This window comes from Gracilinanus agilis, chromosome 2 (assembly GCF_016433145.1).
Source record: "Gracilinanus agilis isolate LMUSP501 chromosome 2, AgileGrace, whole genome shotgun sequence".
In the NCBI taxonomy this organism is placed as follows: Eukaryota; Metazoa; Chordata; class Mammalia; order Didelphimorphia; family Didelphidae; genus Gracilinanus; species Gracilinanus agilis.
Window position 1 is genome coordinate 484,427,057 of NC_058131.1, and position 11,173 is coordinate 484,438,229.

Sequence of the window (11,173 nt, forward strand, 5' to 3'; positions counted from 1 at the left end):
AAGGAAGGAAGGAAGAAAAGGAGGGAAGGAGGGAGGGAGGGAGAAAGGAAGGAGGGAAGGAAGGAAGGAAGGAGGGAAGGAAGGAAGGAAGGAAGGGAGTTATTAAATACCTACTATGTGTTAGACATTGTCCTAAACACTTTACAAATATTATCTTATTTGATTATCACAACAATGGTGGTATATAAGTGCTACATAGTTATTCACTATGTTACAAGAATAATTAATTTTTTAAGTTTTTTGTAATATTTTTTGACAATACAGGGGCAGAACATAGCACACTTCTATATTATTGTGGATGACCTCATGCCAAAATACTATGAGGATGCTTATGCTAAAAGAAGAAATTACCATTTTTCCAAGCAATAATGATATACAGTAAATTCATTTCATAACAAAATATTTCCTCCTGAATCTTGTCTATTCAGTGGATGTTTTGTTTTGTTTTCAATTCTTACCTTATGTCTTAGAATCAATACTAAGTATCAGTTCCAAGGCAGAAGAGTGGTAAGGGCTAAGCAATTGGGATTAAGTGACTTGCCCAAGATCAAACAGCCAGAAAGTATCTGAGGTCAAATTTGATTCCAGCACCATCTAGACTCCAGGCCTAGCTTACTATCCACTAAACCACTTTGCTGCCCCTCAGTGGATGTCTTCTGAAAAACTCTAAAATAACTTTTTGAGTAATCTTAATTAAATCAGTTCAAGGTTCTCAGAAATATTCTGTTTCAGAAAGTTAAAGTGAATACATTTATGAAAAATCAAAGCTATGGATAATTAATTCATGAAATAATATTTTGATGTCTCCAAATTTTAAAATACCTTCCCTGAAAATGAAATAAAAGAAATTATATGCCTTCCTCTTTTTAAAAATATTTTTCCTTGAATAATATGGAAATAGGTATCAAGTAATAACATCTGTAAAACCCAGTGGAATTGCCTGTCAGCTCTGAAAGGGGGGGAGGAAAGAGGGAAGGGAAAGAAAACTAGTCATGTAAACATGGAAAAATCTTTTTTAAAATAAATAATGAAAATATTTTTCTTCCAGAATACATGCCGGTACAATTTTGTTAAGGTAAAGTGATTTATTTAGGTTCACATAGCTAGTAAGTGTCAGGAATAGGATTCGAACCTAGATCTTCCCGTTTGTACAATTTTTAATAGTCAATTTCTGACATTTCACAATCCATATTTTATGTCTCCATCTTCCTTCCCCAACCCCATCAGGTAATATGATACATATAGGTTGTACATGTGTTATATTATAATATTCTTTATTTCCACATTCATTATATTGTGAGAGAAGACATATCTCTTACAAAAGAGAAAAATTCATGGAGGAAATAAAATGAAGAATGCTTTGCTTCAATCTGCATTCAGGCCTTATCAGTTCCTTTTCAAACAGTGGATAGCTTTTTTCCATCATGAGTCCCTTGGAGCTATCCTGGATTCTCGCATTGCTGATAATAGTTAATTCATTTACAGTTGATGGTTGTACTTTATTGCTGTTACTATGCTATGTACTTTCTAATTTCAGTCATTTGGTCTACAGAACCAATTTTCATTTTCTTTTAAAGAGCTAGATATTTCTAAATAAGAATGGATAAGGAAACTCATTTGCCTTGAGCAATTCCAACACATTCCTCCATTTGAACAAGAACAGTTAATGGACTTATCTTGTGAGAATCCATTGAAATAAGTGTTTGAACCTGAGAAATCTTAACATGTTTTGGCTACAGGCTATAAGTTCTCTGATTTATTAAAGTGATACAAATTTTACTACTGTTCATAATACCTTATTTGTGTTTCACTGATGGAGCTGTTAAAAGACAAAAATATTCATCTCAATTACTGGTTTAAAAAGAATTATGAATAGTAATATCAGAAGAGGCACGTTTTGAGAAACTGCTCTGAAAAATAAACCTACTTAGTCCATTAATAATATTTCATTAGCATGTATTAATACAATATATAATAATTAATATAACACGTGATAAATCTAAATGTTGATGTCATACTAAAATGTTATAATGGGTCAAGTCTTGTATTGTGAAATATATTTATTTGATGTACTGATATTTATCATTATTATAGTGTTTATTTTTTATAGATAACCAGTCAACAAGCACTTACTGAGGACTTACTATGTGCCAAGCACTAGGTTAAGCACAGGGGATACAAAGAAAGGTAAACAATAGTCACTGCCTTCAAGAAGCTTGAATTCTAATGGGGATAACAAGGTGTAAATAATCAGGCACAGGTTTTTACAAAGCAAATGGAAGGAAATCTCTGAAGGGAAGGCACCAGCATCCAGTGGGCCCAAGAAATAAGTTATAAATATGAAGTTAAGCCATCAGTCTTAGATTCTATCACCAAAGTCCCATAAGGCTTTATAGAGGAAGAAGATATGGCATAAAGAGAGCCAAGATGGGAAAAGTAATTAGATTGGACCAAGTAAATACAGAAGAGAGTCATGCTTGGGTGATGCAATGTGAGGGCACCAAGGTGTATGAAGGAAGAGACATTGCCAAAAGAGCAATAAAAAATTCAGACCTTATTAATACTTTTAAACAATCATCAAGAGAATGCCTACTTTCTCATCTTTACAAGAGTCATTTATTCAAGAATTGAGGGTATCTCCAATTAGGTATTAGTAAAAGCAAAAATCTTTTGCAAGTAATATTTGATAATGGGTCAAGTCTTCACAATTTTGCAATTGACTAAAAGATGTAGAGAATATAAGACTGAGAGGTCCTGGGNAGGAAGGAAGGAAGGAAGGAAGGAAGGAAGGAAGGAAGGAAGGAAGGAAGGAAGGAAGAAAAAGAAAGAAAGACTAAACAACAAATAATTCTATTCAATGACCCTGGTCATTAATATGAGGTGGGGTTTAAAACAGAGAGATGTATGCTTAGCCAATTTTTTTCACAGCTATAATGGAGGAAATGCAGTGCAGAGTGGGAGGGATTCCCTGTGGATAATGAGGTGCTCCATATGCGGCTGCTTGATTACAACATTGTGATGAAGTCCAAAAATATTGCAGAGCCTCTTAGAAGAGATCCATAACCATTCCAAAGAGTGTGACCATCCACACAAGAAACACCAAGTGCATGAAGAAAATCTATTGCTCAGATTGTAACATGCCTATAAATTTGTTCATCATCATTTTTTTCTAGGACAGATAGATGAATGAATTGTACTCAGTGTAGAACATAAAAAGTAAAGCAGCCTCAGATCCCCACAAAAATATATCTAACAAGTAGTCAAATAGCTTTTCCTTCCCCTTTCAAGGACAAGGAATACACAATCTTTCAAGTCAGCCCAATCATCTTTTATATACCTCAGATTCTTAGATACAAAGCCTTCTTAATGAACCGAAGCTTCCCATGGAAATAGAAGCCTATCTTTTTAAGATTAATATTGTACTATTGTTGCCATAAAGAACTGAGACATAGAATATGAAAGTCTCCAAAGAACTAAAAATAATGTTGTGAATGAGCAGGTTGAGTTTCAAAGGATAAGAATAAGAAATGTCATCAGAGAAATATAATATAGGAAAAGAAAGTGGACTGGTCCCATGGCTAGGGTGAGAGATGGCAGGTGGACAGTCAGAGTGTGCCACATGGAGGACATGAACAAGAGTCATTCAGGCTAGACAAAACACAGATGATGTGCAATCTGTATCATGGAAGGGAGCATAAACCAATGAAATCACAGGGCGATTTGGCCATTGTAGAGTATAAGTATAAAAATTGTAAGAAATTGTATAAATGTTACATTTGTTGTATATTTGAGTTATTTGCATTATTCAAATTATTAAAAGTTCTCAGTTTTATTTGTCACTTCAGACTTGCCCCGTGTCACAACAGCCTTCTCATCCTGAAAGCTCACTCTGTGCATGTGGACCCCTTCCAATAATTGGTCACTTCCTCCCAGAGCCTACATTTTACAGAAAGTGTCCAGTGTAATAAATGCTTGATGACTTGCATAAAAATACAAGTTAAGAAAATTGTGCAGATTGTTTTATGAAAAAATTGTTTTATGAGCACAATAATTTTTTGTTTAAAAAAAGTGAGTATGTGTTGCTAATACTTTGTAAGCCATCTATTTCTAGGAAAAAAATCTTTACAACTATAAAACCCTCTCATCCCTATTTCCTGTCCTCAGTGCCAACTGGCTTTTCCCTATATTTCCCCTTCTTACACCCTATTCCCACTGAGTGCTGGTAAAGACCAATTGGAAAATATCCCTGTTTAATCTTGTGCCCGCAGTCAGTCACCTGGCTTTATAAGGCTCTTGCCAGTTTCCATGGAAATAGTGGGTTCCAAATCCCTTCTCTTTGTCCCTGGATCTCTGTTCTCTTTGTATTGCCCACAGAGATCTTTATCGTTTCTCAGAATCATAGCATTTCCATGTCAGAAGTGACCTCGGCAACTTTCTGGTTCAATCTATACCCAAAAAGAGGGCAGCTAGGTAGTGTAGTGAATAGAGTACAGAGCCTGGAGTCAGGAAGACATCTGGAAGTCAAGAAGACAATCTGGCCTCAGACACTCACTAGCTGTGTGATCCTGGGCAAATCATTTAACCCTGTTTGTCTCAGTTTCCTCATTTTTTTCAAATAAGCTGAAGAACAAAATGGCAAACAACTCCAGTATCTTTGCCAAGAAAATCCCAAATGGATCCACAAAGAGTTGGACATCCCTGAAATGATAGAGACACCACTGAGCAACAACAAGCAAGCATAGTTCCTATAAGTGGAATTTTTATTGATAACCTTAGTTTTTATATCACCTTCATTTCCCAATATATTCTTTTCCCTCTCCCTTTTGGAACATTATAGAATCATAGATCTAGAGCTGAAGGGCTCTCAAAGGTCCTCTAAGCCAATCACTCCATTTCATAGATAAGGGAGCTGAGTTCTGGAGAAGTTAAGTGGCTTGACCAAATTAGTCCCACAGGGAGTCAGCATTAGAAATGGGGCATGCTTTTAAAAATAAATATTACAGATATAAAAGTGTATACATATATAACATATGCACAAATAAATGTACTATATAAGTATATACATATATAAATATATAACATGCAAATAAATATCACATATGTATATATAACATATTTGCAAATTAATAACTATAATATGTATATATACACCTATAAATAGATAACATGTACACAAATAAATACACCATGTATATTAGTATGTAAATATACAATATATCTATACAAAACTAATTGTGTATATTAAATACATGCATAAATATATAACACAAGCAAATATAACATTTATAAGTATATGCATGTATGAACATATAATACATACAAATATGTGTATATGCATATATGTCATATACATTTAGATGAAATGTGTGTACATATAAATATATGGCATTTAGACAAATAAATATATGTATAAGTATAACATATATGCAAATAAACATAACAACAAACTAAACATCAATCAATAGTGTAGTCAGTGTTCCATATAGGTATTCCACTACCTCTGCAAAAAAGAGAGGAAGACGCATTCTCATATCTCTTTTGGCGATAAGACTTAGTCATTATAATCAGACAATGTTCATTTAAAATAGTGTTCATTCAGGCTTAGAGTCGGGAAGTCCTGGGTTCAAATCTGGCTTCAGACACTTTCCAGCTGTGTGACCCTGGGCAAGTCACTTGACCCCATTGCCTACCCTTACCACTCTTCCACCAAGGAGCCAATACATAGAAGTTAAGGGTTTCAAATAAACAAACAAACAAATAAATAAATAAATAAATAAATAAGTAAATAAATGAGTAGATAGATAGATAAGTAAATAATAAATGAGTGAATAAATAAATAAATAAATAAATAAATAAATGAATGAATGGGATCGTGTTCATTGACATTATTATTCTTTCCACTTACATCTTGTGATTTTCACATATATTACTTTCCTGAACTACTTACTTCACTTTACATCAGTTCACACATTTTCCCATACTTCTCTGAATTATTTATTTTTGTGGTACAATAATATATCATCATATTCATGGACTATAATGTAATTAATCATTCCATAACTGATGGACATCTACTTTGTTTTTAATTCTTCTACTATTATACAGAAGTGCTACTATAAATATTTTGGTCTACATAGGACCTTTCTGTCTTTGACCTCCTTGGGGGGAAATACCTATGCAAAGGATCTCTTGGTTAAAGAGCATGGACATTAGCATACCTATTTTCCCATTTTCTCTCCAGCATTTGTTATTTTCTTTTTTTGCCATTTAGCCAATCTGATGGACATGAAGTAGAACCTCAACATCATTTTAATTTGTATTTCTCCAATTATTAGTATTTTAGAGCATTTTTCATATTATTATTGATAGTTTTTATTCTTTCTGAAAACTGCCTGTTCATATCCTTTGACTATTGATTGGGAAAGTGCTCTTATTTTTATAAATTTGGGTCGGTTCCCAATAAATTCGAGAAATAAGACCTTTGTCAGAGAAACTTGCAAAAATTATGAGGACTTATTTTAATTTTTTTCAAATAGTTTATATAGTATTGGAATTAATTGTTCTTTAAATGTTTGGCAAAATTTGCTCGTAAATCTATCTGACCCTCTTTTTTTCCTTAAGGAGCTCATTTACGACTCATTCAATTTCTTTTTCTAAGATAGGGTTACTTAGTTATTCTATTTCTTCTGCTAATTTGGGCAACCTATATGTTTGTAAATATTCATCCATTTCATTTAGATTGTCTTACTGGCAATAAAACCGGACAAAATAGCTCCTATATAATTACTTTAATTTCATCTTCATTGATGGTAAATTCAGCTTTTTAATTTTTGATATTGGTACTTTGATTTTCTTCTTTTCTTTTAAAAAGCCAGATTGGCCAAAATTTTATCTCTTTTATTGTTTTCATAAAACCAGCTCTGAATTTTACTTATTAGTTCAATTTTTACTTTCAATTTGATTAGTCTATACTTTGATTTTTAGGATATCTATTTTAGTGTTTAATTGAGTTTTTAATTTTGTTGTTTTTCTAGGTATTTTTAGTTGCATGCTCAATTCATTCATCTGATATTTGTTATCTCGGTGTTAAGTATTTGCAGACATTTTGGTGTGTTTGGTATGTTGTCTCATTATTGTCATTATTTTTTTCTTTTAAACCTAACTCCCGTTTTAGGATCAATACTATGTATTGGTTCTAAGTCAGAAGAGCAGTAAGGGTTAGAAAATGGAGGTTAAGTGACTTGCCCAATGCCATATAGCTAGGAAGTGTCTGTGGCTAGATTTGAACCCAGGACCCCACATATCAAGGCCTGACTCTCAATCTACTGAGCCACCTAGCTATCCTCTGTTGTTATTATCTTTAATGAAATTATTGATATTTTCTATGATTTGTTCTTTGATCCACTCATTCTTTAGGATTAGATTAGTTAGTTCCCATTAATTCTTTTTTTTTTTAAATATTTTTAAACCCTTAACTTCTGTATATTAGTTCCTTGGTGGAAGAGTGGTAAGGGTAGGCAATGGGGGTCAAGTGACTTGCCCAAGGTCACACAGCTGGGAAGTGTCTGAGGCCAGATTTGAACCTAGGACCTCCAGTCTCTAGGCCTGGCTCTCAATCCACTGAGCTACCCAGCTGCCTCCTTCCCATTAATTCTTAATCTATGCTTCCACAATCTTTATTGAATACAAATTTTATCTCATTGTGGTCTGAATAGGGTAAATTTAATATTTCTACTTTTTTACATTTCTTCAAGAAGTTTTTATGATCTAATAAAATAGCCAATTTTTACAAAAGTACCATGCACAGTCAAGGATAGATTTCTATTACCATTCAATACACTCCAGGGGTCAATTATATCTAACTTTTCTAAAATTCTATTCATCTCCTTAACTTCTTTCTTATTTTATGGTTTGAGTTATCTTGATCTGAAAAGGACAAATTAAGATTCCCCACTAGTATAGTTTTGCTGTCCATTTCCTCCTATAATTTATTTAACTTTTCCTTCAAGAATTTGGGTGCTATGCCTTTCAGTACTTTAGCAAAATATCATTTCCCTGCATATCTTTCTTTTTTTATGATTGGAAAATCTTTAATTAATTAATTATTTAATTAAAATTATTTTTTCATGGTTACATGATTCATGTTCTTTCCCTCTCCTCCTCCCACCTGCCTCCTGTAGCCAATGAGTAATTCCACTGGGTTTTACACTACATGTCTCTTTCAATTAAGTCCATTTTTGCTTTTGCTTTGACTGTGGTCATCATTGCTACCCCTTACTTTTTCACTTCAGCTAAAGCATAATAGATTCTGCTCCAGCCTCTTATTTTTATTTCATGTGTCTCTTTCTGTTTCAAGTGTGTCTCTCATAAACATTGTTAAATTTTAGTTTCTATTCTCTTCTGCTATCTTCTTCCATTTGGGGAGCAAATTCATCTCATTCATACTCATAGTTATAATTGCTAACTGTGTTTTTCCCTCAATCGCATTCTCTCCTATTTGTACCTCCCTTTTTTACCTATGCCCTCCTTAAAAATCTGACTTGTTTCTGACCAATGTCTTCCTTAATATACCCTCCTTCTTATCACCACCTTTCCCTTTCTTTTAGCCTGGTCCTCTCCTACATCCCTCATGGGTAAAATGAATTTCTATACTAACTGTGTGTAAATATGCTCTTCCCTCATTGACCAGTTCAAATGAGAGTGAGTTTCAAGTGTTACCTGCTTTACTCTCCTTCACCCCATCATGCACACATTTTCCCCTCCATTGTAAAAACTCTTCTTTGAAATTTCTCTTTTAGGTGTCTTCTATTCTTCTATTCTTCTTTTGAAATCATATCAACATAATAGATTCACATCCATACCCTATGTCTATATAGCCTCGTTCTAAATGCCCTAATAATGATAATGTTCTTAGGAGTTATAAGTATCATTCTCCCATGTGGGAATATAAACAATTCAACCTTATTAAATCCCTTATGTTTTCTCACTCATACTTTTTATGCTTCCTTTGAGTTTTGAGTTTGAATGTTAAAATTTTAATTCAGCTCTGATCTTTTCATCAGGAATGCTTGAAATTCTTCTATTTTATTGTATATCCATTTTTCTTCTTTCTTAGGATTATATTCAATTTTTCTGGGTAAATAATTCTAGGTAGTAATCCTAACTCATATGCTAAATCCTCTGCTCCTTTATAAGAAGAGTTGCTAAATCATGTGTGATCCTGACTCTAATTCCATAGTATTTGAAATATTTATTTTTGGCTGCTTCAAGTATTTTCTCCTTGACTTCAGAGCACTGGATTTTTATTATAATATTCTAAGGATTTTTTATTTGGGGATTACTTCAAGGAGGTGAATCATAGATTTCTTTCAATTTCTACTTTTTTCTCTGGTTCTAAGGTATGTGGACAATTTTCCTTCATAATTTCTAGAAATGTGATGTCTAGGCTTTTTTTAATCATGGCTTTCAAGTATTCCAATAATTCTCAAATTATCTCTTCTAAATCTATTTTCCTGAAATATTTCACATTTTCTTCTATGTTTTTCTTCTTTTGACTTTGTTTTATTGTTTCTTGATTTATCTCAGAGTCTTTAGTTTCTACTTGTCCACTTTCTTCAGTGAAGTTTTATATTTCCTTGACCATTTGGCCAATTTTGATTTTTAAAGAATTATTTTCTTTGCCATTTTTATGTCTCTTTTACCAAATTGTTAATTCTCTTTATATTTTTCTTGCACAGCTCTAATTTCTTTTCCCAATTTTTCCTCCACTGCTCTTATTTTATTTTGAAAATTATTTTTTACTCTTTTTTCAACCTCTTTAGCGCTTCTGGGAATTCTTGTTAGACTTGTGTCAAATATGCATTTTTCTTTGAAACTTTGCTTCTATAGATGTTTTCAAGTCATTGTCTATGTCTGAATTTCTGTCCTGAACTTTCCTGTCACTAGTAACTTTTTATTGTCAGGTTCTTTTTTTATTATTTGCTCCTTCTTCTAGCCTACTTCTTTAGACTTTGGGGATGGGGGTGGAACATGGAGGGAGCAGGATTACTGGCCTGACCTTCTGCCTTTTATGTCCTTTTGCTTTCACAGCTCAGTCTTGAGACTTATATGTTTTTTTGTTGCCTCCAACATGGTATGATCTTGGAAGAATTCTGCTCTCTTTCTCTGAGTTCTACTCCCTACTGACTACGATCACTCATCTCCACCCTAGAACTGCAAATCAGAATTGGGTAGTGTGTGACAGAGCTTCTAAATAGCACTCAATCCTGCTCCCAGTGCTAGTAAAAGGTCCTCTGGGATCTCCTTCTAACCATGTGTTCAGTCTTCTTATCCTCTTGAGGCATTGCTGCTGCCCCAGAATCTACATCCAGTGCTTTTTCAATGGTACTTGGATTCTGTTTTCCATCCCTCCCCCCACAACCAGATTCCACAGATTTCTCTTTCTGTCTTCCTAAGTTCACACGGGCTGGGAAAATGACTTAGTGTTATTTTTTTTCTTGACTTTCCTGCTTCTGTTTGGTGCTTTCTTTTTGCAGGAAAGATTTTGAGAGAAGCTTGGCAGTTGTGACCTTTCATTCTGCCATCTTGACTTTGCCCCTACCTGTATTTTTCATACATATTCTCTACATTTCCAATTTTTCATATGTATCCTTTTACTTTTAGGTAGACTTTTTATGAGCTAAAGTTTAGGACTTAACATTTCTCTTTATTGAAGTTCATCTCACTGGGGTCAGCCTATTAGGGCCTGGCCTAGTAAAATCTTTTTTGATCTGGATTATTATCAGCATGTTATCTATCCATCCCAGGTTTGACTCATCCAAAATCTGATAAACATTTCTATATGTGCTTTTATTCAAACCACTGATAAAAAAATGATCATCAATGAAGGTCCAACCACAAATTTCTGGAGCATGCCTACTGAAGACCTCCTGCCAAGTTGATAATGAGTCATTAAATCTTTGAGTTCAGTCCCTAAATCAGTTCTCAAGTCCCTTTTTTCTCCATCCTTCCCTTCCCCTCCCCTATTCCAAGGATAACATGGTATATTTATTAAATGTTTCCTCTAATAGCTAGATAAATCATAGCTATATCACTTTTGTTATCTGCTAGGTTAGTAATCCTGCCAAAAAAGAACATCTATTCTTGATGATGTTCTGCTGACCTGGTAGTCACA